The following is a 13,132-nucleotide window of genomic DNA, read 5'->3' on the forward strand; positions in this document are numbered from 1 at the left end:
CACCACTAAGACAACGTTATTATCTTACTAACGCATGCTATTACTAAAATTATTGTATGTAAGATTAGTGTTTGTTCATCCAGCAGTAATTCAGCAGGCATCTTTCAAATATCGGTTATGAACTAGTGACTAAGCTAAAGACATGTATATACTCCTAGCCCTTAAATATAGTCTGATAGTTTAATACCATATAATACATGTAAGGGATTGCTACATGATAGCATAAAGCTGTTTTTTCTTTTATAAGACATCTTAGACTTTCTTTTTGTGTGAAACTTGGGTCACTTAGAGCATGACAGCCTTGTATATCCCTCTAAGTTAATTTGAGGCTCTGTTTTCTGAAGAAAAAAAAATACTAAATATCTAGAAATACCTTTGCAATTTGGAATCAGTCATGCAGCAAGGCAGAATGTATCTTTCTGCGTCTATGTAGCACTTTTGTTCTGAGGAGGTCACAGTGTTCCACATACATTTATCTCATTTCCACCAAACTTTCCTTATGCAGTAATTGCCAAAACACAGAGAAGTAAAATGTCTTGCTCTCGAATCACGAAGTCCTCCTCCTTAGACACCAAATATATGCCTTCTCTGAGTTCTGGTTTTCTCTACAGTGTGGCTTATGAATATGTTCATTTCCTCCTAAAATGACAAACTAATTCAACCAACAAATAGTGTACATCTGGCTGTCATTAGGCATTTTTCTAGGTACTTGGGAGATATCAGTAAGCCAAACAGCAAAAACAGAAAACACTCTCCCTTTGTCCTCCTGACACATATTTTAATGACAGAAAGGTGTGGCATGGGGGAGACTGACAGTAAATACCATCAATTGGTAACATATAATATTTTGATGAGAAATAAATGCAAAGGAAAAATAAAGTAGTGAGGGACAGGTTAGGCAGTGGGGTGGGGACATGTAAATAGTGTAATCCATTTGGTACAGAAATAATTGGAGTTCCCAGCTATATAAATCAATATTACAAAATCTGGTTCAAAATAAAAATTTAACAACAGAGTTTGTGGGGGGAGTGGTTCACATATCAAATTGAGGGGAACTGAATTTATTAATTCAACTTAGCAAACATGTATTGAAAACCATTCTGTCCAAAAGTATTGTTCCAGTGGTGGTGGGCACAGGAGTGGATAGAGTGCAGATTCCACTCTCAAGCTGCTCAGAGACTGGGAGACAGGGTATTCTGGTTATCTATCTCTGCATAAAAATGTCACCTCAAAGCGTAATTGCTTACAACAATACTATTTTGTTCTTTCATGGTTCTGTGGGTTGACAGCTTGGCTGGGAGTGCCTCTGCTTTTCCTGATGTTGTCTAGGACTGCAGTGGTCCGAGCACTTGGTGGGCTGGACCATCAGAAGTGGTGGGGAAAGGCTGGAGAGGCTCGTTTCAGCTGAGACACTGGGTCACTGGACAGCCTTTTTTACTCCATGTGTCAGGACCTCCTCTTCTCCTTGTGGCCTCCATGTAGTTCTACCCTTGATTTTTCCACCTGATTCTTCCAACAAGCAGTAAGACTTCTTACTTGATAGTTCCAGGGTCCACAACATACAAAAGTAGAAACAGGCCTTCTTAAAAGGAAAGTCCTGAGCTTCCAAAGGGTCACTTCCCCTCCATCCTCCTGGTGAAAGTGTGTCCCAGGCCAGCCCAGATTCAGAGATAGTATTTCACAAGGGGAAAATTACAGGACGCACAAGTCATTTGGGGCCATTTTAAATGACTAACAATTCCAGGAGGCAGGAATATGTACGGGATACTGTGGAAACACTGAAAAAGGGCATTCTGACTGTCTAGAGGTACTCGCTTAAGGCTTCCAAGAACAAGAGGATGCTGAGCTAGGCCTTAAAGGAAAAATCGGAATTAGCCAGTGAAGGGGGAACAGAAGGGTACACCAGGCAGAGAGAGAGAGTGAGCATGAGACATGCAAAAGACATGGTGTCAGAGGAGAGCTTGTTGTGTTCTAAGAACTTCCAGTAACTTCATAGGAGATGAGAGTCCAGCCCCTTTTGCTAAATGTTAAGAAAGAAGCCTGAAGAGGAAGCCAAGGCTGTGGTCCAGAGGTATGTTATAAAATGAGGATATTCTATCTCAGAGAGCTGCTGTGAGGATTAAATTCTGTCAAGCATCTGGCGTGTACTAGTGTACATACAGGTATGTTGTAAATACACAAGGTGATTTCTAGCGTGTGTTGGGCTATGATGAGGGGGTTGACCTTCATCCTGAAATTGATGGGAAGCCAAGTTTTCTGAGGGAATCACTTTGCTGTATGGAATTTACAATAGAAAATACTGTGTATATTTATTATTATGTGTAAGTTGTATGTTACACATTTTTCTATCAGTGAAATATGTAATACATGTATACTCTTTTTGGAGAACTAGTTGTTATTTACCAGCACATCAACCATACTATCATTTTCCTGTTTCCTACATGTTCCTCATTCTCTTTTCTCTATTTGTCATGCACTCAACTCAGTGTTGCCATCTGGGTATCCTCCGCTGATCTATATTCCAATTCACTGATTCTCTCTTCTTTTCTCTCCAACTGTTATCAGCTGTAAAGCCAATCATAAATGCCATGATTTCAATTATCTCATGTTTAAAAATTCTCAAATTTCCTTTTGATTCTGTTTTATAAATTCCGACTCTGGTGAAATCTCACCTCTTTTCATCCATTTCCTTAAATATAAGAATAATCGTGGTGGTTTTAAGATTTGTTTCTGACACCAACGACTGGGTTATCTGTGTTTCTTTCTACTGTCTGTTTTTATATAATTTCTACCCCCATTGATTCTGTTTCTTGGCAGGCCTTGCAATTTTTAAAATTAAATTCTAGGTATTGTGTATGAAAAATAGTAGAGGGTCTCAGAAAGGTTGTCTGGCTTGGGGAGAGTTCCCCTTATTTCCTGAGGACAGATGAGGACACAGAGGTCATCTGAATCTGATCAGCTATTGAGTGATTTGATGCTGGGTTTCAGTTCTTATAATAAACTTCCTTCTGCATCTGTTTTTCCTCCACTCCTGGGGCCACACCTTCCAGAGGTCCAACAGAGAGCCTGGATTATTAACAAAATCCCGTCCTCCTTACAGGTCTTGTCTTTTCAGTCCAGAACTGGAACCACAGTAAACATTGCTCTGTTTTTTTTTGGTTTTTTTTGTTTTTTTTGTTTTGGTTTTTTTAGCATTTTTCCACCTCTCTTCTTTGCCTTTTGGTCTGTGCAGCTCAAGAACAGGCAAGAGTCTTAAGGGCAAAACCATGAGTCGTGGTCTCACTTCATGCTCCCACCCTCTCCCTGGGCACTTGGCTCCGAACCCTGGCTACCTTTTAAAATCTGAATTCCCCCCTTTTCTATAGCACTAAGAAATTTCCAAGAGTTCTACGCTCTTCTCTGCCTCTTAGCCATATATGCTCATATTATCAGTCTCTCTCTCCACATGAAATCAGCATTTGTCTTCAGGGGTAAAGTTGCTTAGAGAAGGTTGGTTCACAGTCCTCTAATTTCCTTCTCTTGGGGGTCTCGGGCTCTCAAATTCTGGATGTCTGTTTCTGTTGGATGCCTTTACACAGATTTCAAGTATACATTTTTTACAATTAGCTTTTCTGGTTATTTTCAGAGGTAGCATTGGCCTGCTCCAGTCTAAGATTCATTATGGCTGTATTCCTGCTCCTTACATGACTCCATAGCTCTACCTCCTTGTACCAGGACAGAGTTCTCTCCTAGGTCCTCCGATGACATTCTGAGGATAGTTTTATCATCATCATCATCACCCTGAGTGGTAAAGGCTTATGCACCTGTCTCTACTGCTAGATCACAAACTCCTAGACGGCAGGCTATCTTATTTTTCTTTGTATTCCCTTTACCTGACCTATGATTGCTGCTGAGTGAATGATTGTTTAATAAATGGGTGCGGGTGTCTATAGATTACTGGATCAAACAGGGTATCATTTATCTGACAGATATTTTGGCATTTGTTTTCTTCTATGTTTATTGTTTTTAACATCAATTTCTTCCCATACTTTTACTTGATTCTTTTAAAAAATTTAAGTCTTTGGCCCATCTGGAATTTATTTTGCTGTACAAAGTGAAATAGAGTTACAATTACATTTCTTCGGTTATTTTTTTACCTTTGGAAAATAAGACAATAGTTTTCAAAATAAGGGGAAATTAAAAAAAAACGGGAAATTATTTTTATGGATCAACTATATATTATTTCAGCTGCTAGAATAACATATTTTTTAACTGACAGCAATTATTTTTGAACATTGTAAACCTATAATAGTAGGAAGATTTATATTTGGCTTCTGACATATTTTAGTATTTTTATTCACATTGTTGTATCAGGTATTAATTTCATATAGATGATGTGGAAAAAAAATATTATTGATAGGCAAACAAGAACTTTGATATATTTATTTTAAAATTTCCTGGTTGGAATTTGACCACTCCCCCTTTGAAACTTCCTCAGATTCCTTAGGGAAGAGTTAGCCAGTCCCTCTCATAACTGCCCGTGGTCCGCTGTGGCCCTTTTATGGTGCTTATCCACTTGTGTGATACGTGTATGATTATGATCTTGTCCCTGTGTCCACTGTACTTCCCCTCACCCAACCTGGCTTTATTTTCCTCTCCAGTAGGAAGACGAACATACTCTTGCCACAGGCACCCCCCCACACACACAGCGGGGGTGGACTTCCTGAGTGTAGGCATTTCTCTCTGTGTGGCTTGTTGTTGGATTTCCGGCACCTAGAACTGTGCCTGGCAGACAGAGTCTGTGTTGAGTAGATGTCTGTCTCCTACATTATATTGTGAGCTCGGAGAGATCTAAGTCTTAGCATCCCAGCCCCCAGAATAAAATCTTCACTAAAGCAGGTGCTGAATAGTTTTGTAAATACGTGGAAACTCATTTTCTTTTAAAACCAAAAGGGATCATGTTGTGCATATTCAAAGACGATTCTGCTCATTGAAATCTGTAGCTAATGTCTAGCATTTAGTTCTTAAAATAGAATTAGTATGCAAGAATGCGACATACTTGCAACTTTATTCCCGGAATACGTCTGTCTTTATTAAACTTTATCAACTTATAATAATTATATAGACAGATTTATATTTCTCTTCTGATACATTTTAGAATTCTTAGTTATTATGTGGTCCCTGTGCGTTATTGTATATTAGAGTCATATAAGTGATATGAAAAATACTTTTGTACATTTATTGAGTCCATATCCTATAGCAGACATTGTGTTAGGAATGGGGGAATAGGAATGAATAGCATTTAGTCCCTGTCTTCCAAATCCTAAATAATACCTAACATTTAAGTAGCATCTTCTCTATGCTAGCAACTCCTGTGAGAACTTTATTTATATTCACTTTTTGAATTTTTATAAGGGTTCCATGAGATAAGTACCATTGTGCTGTTGTTTTTCCCATTTTGAAAGCGAGGAAACTGAGGCACAGAGAGATTGGTCACGTAATTGGTCATTGGAGTCTGTGCTCAGTGTCCAGCTAAAGTCTAGGGGCTGTATTGAAGCCTTTCTACAAAAGGGGTCTCTTTAGAAAAAAACGGATTTGACCCACCCTTTGATCCCCTCGCTGTGGGCACCATTGTTTCAGCCTCTTTCCTTAGAACTTCCTTGGGTTTCATTTTCAAAACGAGTTGTCAGAAGACCATTCTCTCCCCTACTCTGCCTCTAAGACAAATATATTGTTAGAGTTTAATAGACAGACTGATTATTATGTGGAAAAACAAGGGCTCAAAAAAAAGAATCCGTTGGAGATAATGATAAACTTAAATTTTTAACAGTAGCGGTTGCTAGCATTCATATAACCTTACTTGGTTATAACTCACTTTCAAAATTCAAATCTCAGTTGTGACACTTTCAGCAGGACCTGCCTCAAAAACTTAAAAATAAATAATATTGTCTTTGGTGAGGCAGGGGAGCTGGGAAATATATAACGTGATTGATTTCCAGGTAGTTTGTCTTAAAGGAATAGCAGATGGTAAACATTAGCTATTAGAGCAGGAAGTTATTTCTTCAACGTATTTTTTTAGCTAAGAGATTCTTTAGCAGTAAGTAATTCTGGTTGGTTGATTTTGAAAGTAAACCATATGTTGTTTACATGTTTTGGCATTTTATCCAGTTTATCTGAAGATGAGAGTGAAAAAGGAAAAAAAATAGCCTTTTACTAATTAGGTAATAATTGAACATAATGAAAACAGGTGCCATTTTTTTTTTGAATTATGAAAATATATCTTCACTACAAGCTCTGGGAATAAGATCCTGGGGGAATACCTGCGAAGTGAGTACATATGTGTCCTGGAGATACATCCCAAGGCACGCACTAAACAAATTTCACTGCTATTTCTTACTGTGATAGAAATCAAAAACGCAAATCAAAATGAGTTTTAAAATGCCTTGTCCGTTTTATATGAATTACTAATATAAATACATGCATTATTTGCAGTATTGATGTTCTAGTTAAAATCTTAAAGCATGTCATACGCATTTGGGTGATAAATGAGAAATAACCAAAGCTAGCGCGGTGATTTTCCTAGAAGACCAGCAGGACATTGAATTCGTCTAACCTGTAGATCCCCTCACCTCTGAGTGACAGCAGCATCCATAAGGTCCTGTTCTCCCTCTTGGGAAAGAGGAGATGCTTCAGCCGCAAAGGGGAGTCATCACAGCTTCGTGTGGGGGAGGGGTGGCGCTTAGTAATTGCTGCTCCGGATAGAAAGGACTGAGATGCGGAAATGATAATGGGGAAATCGAGGAGTCAAAAGGACAGTTTGGATGACTCCCCGGGTGACATCTTCAGTCACGGTGGTTTAGTGAACTGAACCTCGGCTGCTGAGAGGGGAAAACTTTCCTAGCTCTGTGTCCTTTCCTTCCAAAGAAAGAAATGGATGTGTTTGAAGCACAGGAATGTTTCTGAAGAAAAATGAATGGTCCCAATAGGACACAATTAGGGCAATTAAAATGCCTTAATGACTATTTAAAATATGTAATAATGTATATGTTAATTATTTTCCAAAAATATGACTGCTGTGTTTGAAAAGAATGTATAAAATCTGCCCTCGCACAGTATGACCTAATACTAGCTCTCTTTTGCTGTTGCAAAGGCACTTAAATTGCACTGATGATTATTTTTCTAAATGATGAATGCTTATTGTGATGATTCTCTGGCTAATATATGTATGCAAAATGTGGCTGCGAGGATTTGCTTATGTTAGCATATCCCCTCCCCCACTGTGAAACCTCAAGGCTCCAGACATTGATGCTGGAGAGAGAAAATGGACGTGTGTGTGTGTGTATCTAACCTTCAAGTTGATACAATGGCGATGATATACAAACGAGGGGAAAAAAGATAAAGCTTTCCCCTTGATAATGCCGTTCTTAACACATTAATATCATTTTAGAAAAACTTAGAGTAAGCAGAATGCTTTAAATTTAAGAGAGGGTAGTGTTTTAAAACAGCTATGCAGAGCATTTAAAATGGGAAATTTAGTATAACTGAGAATGGCACTTTTAGTAAAGATTCTTGTGATCTTCCAGCCATGTTCTTAACTAGTGATCTCCCTGTAGCAAAATGCATAGATAATCAACAACCCAGTCTGTCAGTAAACTTGTTGGGGGATTAAATCCTGAAGGAAGGAGCCCATAGCCCTGGAGGAAAATTGAGTGCATGTTTCCCTGGGTCTTTGAAGGCTCATCTCCGTAGTCCCACTGCTAGAATGTGCTCTGTTGTCATAGCAACACCATCTCCTGCTTCATACAGGAAAGATTAGCTCTTACTGTGCAGAGGAGAGAATTTAGGGGAAGTCAGACTAATCCCTGGGTGCACTTGGAGAGAAAGGTTGGACCTCGCCTGAGGGATGCTGTCTCTGCCATGGTAGAATTGGCCTGCCACAGACACTGATATTTAAGTTGAAGAGCAGAATTCACAGTAAGTGTCAGCTCCTCCAGAGTAGAATACTGATGAATGAGGTTTGTCTAAGTCTTGTTGAAGACCGTCCCATGCAGCAGTGGAATGACAGCAGGGGACTCAGAGACTGCCAATGTTTTCCTAGTTTAGGTGGTATTTAAAGGGTTGACCACCTCAGGAACTTGAGGGAAAATTTTAGATACTTTTGAAACGCCCATCTAAAATCCTGGGAGCGCGTCAAAATTAGATAAGCAAAACCAAAAATGTGTTATATGCTTTGAGCACTGAATTTATTTACCCTCGATTTTTGTGCATTTAAATTTCAGATTTTATAGAAAGAAAAAAAAACTCATGAAACAAATCTATATGTGTAAGCAGGTGTGTTTCTTCAACATCAAAAGTGGTGAGATTTCATTTTAGGGTTGCAACTGTTCTTTTCCAATTATGCATGTATTTTTAAAAAGTCTTTTAAGAAGCATACAAGTAGTAGAGTTCTTTTAAGGTAGTTATAAAATTATAAAAAGGGATTCTTTGGGGAAAATTAATGTATTTAGCTCCTCTGATTTGGTGGTGTTACTTTGACTTCTCAGCATAAAACATATGCAATGTGTAAAGCTTTCAAGATTTTCTGTTGCTTGTTTCAAATGGATTTTGTTGTGGGGGGCTGTCTGTGTGGGTTTGTTTAGTCCCCCCCCCATTGGTTTCTATTTGAACATTTTTTAATGCAATTACTAAGGATTGTGTGGCTTTTAGCTGAAGAGCTGGGAAACCTTGTTATGGATTTAAATGTTTGATATTGATAGCTATTGTGGAGATGTCTAGTCTTTCGAAAACTTAATTCAAAGTACACTTTAATCCACATCCAGAAATTAAAAAAAAATTTTTTAGGAATATGTAGATTTTATGTACTATATTACTAATATGTAAACTGTGTGGTTTTGACTATCAGTGTGTGTTACCCTCAAAGTATGTATGTTTTTATTTAAAGTATTCAGGGTAAAAATTGTCTCATGCAGCATTCATCATGTTTTTCAGTCGTTTGATTCTGACCCTATATGGATAGCGTGTATCTAGAAACTGAGTTGTGTTTCCCGTGTACCAAATCCTAGGCTACTAATGTATTACCACACTACAACTAACATCACAGTCTATGCTAAACAGAGCCATTATCGTAAAAATATTGAATTGCCATTTGAAATGTGCTGCTTTATCAGAATGAAAGAGATTTGGGTGTTGGTGTAAAAAAGCAGGGCACCTTTTTCTCTTAAACTTACTGCTATGATAGACCACACGTGTTAGATTTAGAGGAACAATTGTATTAAAAGATGGCATAAAATTATTCTCTTTGTTTGTCAGGAAATACACACAAAACCGTAAGGGTCATACTTGGCTTAATAGCATGCGAGCTGTAACTATGGAGGAGCCTGGTGCTAATAAGAAAATGGAGACAAAGCAGGAAGTCAGGAGCCCTTTGAGCAAATGATTGCAGATTATTCCAACAACCTCTTTTCAGTGATTTCAATCTATAGTTGAGGGTAGGATTCTTAAAAATCACTAAGAGGAAAAGCAAATCTGTTTCTCCCCAGCCCCCAACCTCACCCCTGCAGAAAACAAACTAGAGTAACTTAGCCTTCTTCATAGACTTTGAGCAAAACTGAAGACACCAATGAACCTTACGTTAAAAAGAGAGAAACTTCAGGTCTACTATATGATGCTAAGCTCAGAATGAATAGAACAGAACTGGGAAAAAAAAAGGGTGGCTAAGAAAATATGGGCACCATTTACTGAGGTAACAGAATAAAGTGCACAAATATATAGCTGAATAATAATTGGAAAGTCATTAAAGTCAAGGATTTAGTTCATTCACTACCTTAACCAAAGTTTTTGAGAGATGTTCTTAAACCAGTGTAAAGAAAAAACAACGAAAACTTGTTATATCACTTAGATTTTTTTTCCATTACCTGTCTTCTTAATTATAATTCCATTACCTTATTATTATTAGGAAATACAGTAGTGACTGAACTAGAGCCCAATGCTGTGCGTTGAAGACTCAGATTTGTAACATCTCTGAGACAAGTTTGGTTTGGGCTCCTCCCACTCTGTCAAGGTCTTGCTTGGAGAGGGAACATGTCACCCTCCCAAGCCTAATTGTCCCTTGATAGGCATTGCTTCAGGAAGTTTTAAAAGAGCAAGTTGTTCCATTTTTGAACGTGTCTCAGAGGTTTGGAATGTCATCTGGAAAGTCCAGAAGTCAGTTTAAGGATAAAAGTCTTTAGGACATCAAAGTCTTTCCGACTTTGCTGTAGGGTTGGAAGATGATCTGGAAATGCTCTGAGCTTTTGCATGGAAACCAGAACACAGAAAAGAAAAAGAGGAAACAACGGCACAGGGAAATGCCAAGATAAGTGTCTACTGGAGAAATCAACAAACAAACCCACCCAGGAGACATTAATGCATGATTTCATGATGGTCAGTTATTGTGTAAACTGAGGGTAACTTCCAAAAGCAACCAGTATGGTTGATGATTGATATGTGTATTATAATAGGTATTGAAAATAAAAATCTTCAGCACAAAGGGGAATACTGTGATATAAACGCTTTTCATATTTGCTTTTAAAAATCAAATTAAGATTCCATTTGACTATTTATGTAAGATTAGAGTCTAGGACACATTGTTGGGTGAAAGGCCTCTTGAGAGAACTGTAATAGAGCAACAGTTCCTTTTTTTTTTAATTTTGGGATTTATGCTGATGTAAAAAGCTTCTCTCCATATCCTTTAAGTTTTATGTAATATGTCTCAGGACATATATGTTAGATGCTAAATTTATGATTTCTTAGGGTGGCCTGGAAGCAAATGGGTAGTATGTTGAATGGGGAAGATGGCTGGGGCAGTTGTGGAAATTAGGTTGTAGAAAGGGCAGAAGGTCAGTCTGGGCTTTGTGCTTTTGATGATATATACTCTTGAGGGCAGATGGAGGCCAATGAGCGTTTATGAACCAGGAGTGAAAAATAGGAGCTGTACTCTGTGAAGACGTATCCTACAAATGAGGAGCAGGGTGGATAAACGGTGTGGGCAGTAGTTAGGGGAAGGGAATAGGATTGAGAGCCTAAGCTAGCAGAGAAGCCCCGAGAATGACAAGTAGGGAAGAGATGAGGAAGACACTCTAGACATCTAGTCTATGGAATGTCATGTGTTAACTTATACAACCAAGATTTATTTGACCTTTGCCAAGTGACAGGCGACAAGACAGATGGTAAGAATGACAGAGCAAAATGCTAAAGTTCAGGCATTCCTAAAAACAGTCTGGTGGGAATGGCTGAAAGATTGAAAAACAATATCTTGTGGTGAGCAGCGTGCTAAGACAAGCAGAGGGTAGACTTGGCCAATGACTGGGTAGCATTAAAGAACCTTCAAACCGGGAACCCATGGGTACCATTACTAGACATAGGGAAGTCAGTAGGAAGAGGGGGTTTGTGAGAAGACTGGTGGTGGTAATGGAGGCAGCTAGGAGTTTGATTTTAAACATCTTGTTTGATATTTGAGCCTGAAAAACAAACACTGCATTTAATTAGAGTAGATAATCTACTCATAATGTAGTTTATTTTAAGAGGTCACATTATTGCATGAAATTTCATAGCATCTTAGCATTTATTTCACTACTCTCTATATTTTGCCTCCTCTTTAATATGTGTATATAGCAATTAGAGTATGTGAGTATGTGACATGTATTTTCCTTTTGAAGTACTACTTTTTGGTGTGATCAAAAAGAAGTTGAACTTTCATTTCTGACAACTCTAAAATTTAGCAATTTTTAACTGCGAAACTTTTATATTCTGCTCTTGGCATTAATATATGATAAAAATAAATTCAGTACAAAGGGGGAAAAAGTATATATTCAGCTGAATTTTTTTGAGAAAAATCACCTCTGTCGGACTTACCCCATTAGCCTAGGGACAGAAGTATTTTGTATTGTCTTTTTTTATCTGGACTACTGGCCGAATTTTCTGTTACTGTTGTCCTGAAATAATAATAGTTGTAATATTATAATAACAATCTCAACAATGAACAGTTTTGGTACTTTACAGTTTATAATTCTTGGGGAAATAAAAACAATCCTGTGCCCCCAAAGGGCCCTCTATTCCTATATAGAAGAAAGAGAGAAAACACGGTCTGTTGTAGAGTAAGGCTGTAAGGTGCCATGAAAATGACTGCAGAGCATTTCACACATATGTACATGGTAAAGCAGAATAAAAAACAATTCCAACTTCTTTATCTATTTGAAAGGTAAAGACCTATTTGAATAGATGCATCTGTTTAATGTCCTGTTTGTCTTGTGAGAGAAAGTCCTGGGCTAATTCTGGAGGTGTGCATTTACAGGTGGAAGGGTCAGAAGTCCCAGACTTGTACTGAAAAATCTAAAGGTTGATCCTCTTCTCACACCTGTGTGTCTTCAAGAAGATGCCCTAAGGAGGGGTGGCAGGGAAACATTAGCTTCTCTCCTCAAAGAAAATTCATTCTTTTATCCTTACACAATGCACCTGTTTATACACATGAGCTCATTTAATTATCACGATACAGCCAGACACTTAAAATTACTGTCATGTCCCAGGTTTATGAATAAGGAAACTTCAGCTTAGAAAGGTCAAGGAATATTTCTTCAGTCCTGTAACGAATAGCAGAGGACTATTCCAGCTCACTCTTGGTCTCACATTTTCATTTCTTAAATGAGGCATCATAGAAACTCATTTTTGGATGCTCTGTGGAAAGCTAATGATAAGGAAACAATTACTTTTATTGTCTTGCCTTCAGTTTCTATGTACACAGAAGCCCTGTGTTGTAAGTAAGCAGACTGTTGGGCACAGTCTGGTCCAATTGTGTATAATAACTATTTCTTGGGATTATTTGGGGGAATTAAAGGCAGTAACTAATGTAAAGACGCTTATACCACATTAGGTGTTAATAAATGATAATAGTCACTCAAGATCACAGAAACACTACATCTCCTGTTACTTTGCCTGAAAGTTTGGGAGATTTTTTGTTAAAGATCCACGGACAGCTTTTCCAACATTTGATCCTCCATGTGAATCCTTTGGGGTTCATACCAACTGGAATATGAAATGGTGGAGATGTCCCTCTAAACTTTAGAAAATATAATCATGTTTTCTGGCACAATTTTCTTGTTGCTTACAGAGGGAATGG

The 13,132-nt window shown here is 38.0% G+C and overlaps 1 protein-coding gene across 9 annotated transcripts in view; it reads left to right on the forward strand.

The window, feature by feature from the left end:
* Positions 1 to 13,132, forward strand: part of NOL4 (nucleolar protein 4) — a 239,867-nt gene that overhangs the window by 101,113 nt on the left and 125,622 nt on the right. The window contains exon 1 of one of the 9 annotated variants that reach the window (XM_031438992.2): positions 7,847 to 7,953. The exons of the other annotated variants lie outside the window; for them this stretch is intronic. The gene's annotated coding sequence lies outside the window, so the exon portion shown is untranslated. Of the gene's footprint in view, positions 1 to 7,846; positions 7,954 to 13,132 lie in introns of those variants that run through there. 9 annotated transcript variants of the gene reach the window in all.

This window comes from Camelus dromedarius, chromosome 32 (genome assembly GCF_036321535.1).
Source record: "Camelus dromedarius isolate mCamDro1 chromosome 32, mCamDro1.pat, whole genome shotgun sequence".
Lineage (NCBI taxonomy): Eukaryota > Metazoa > Chordata > Mammalia > Artiodactyla > Camelidae > Camelus > Camelus dromedarius.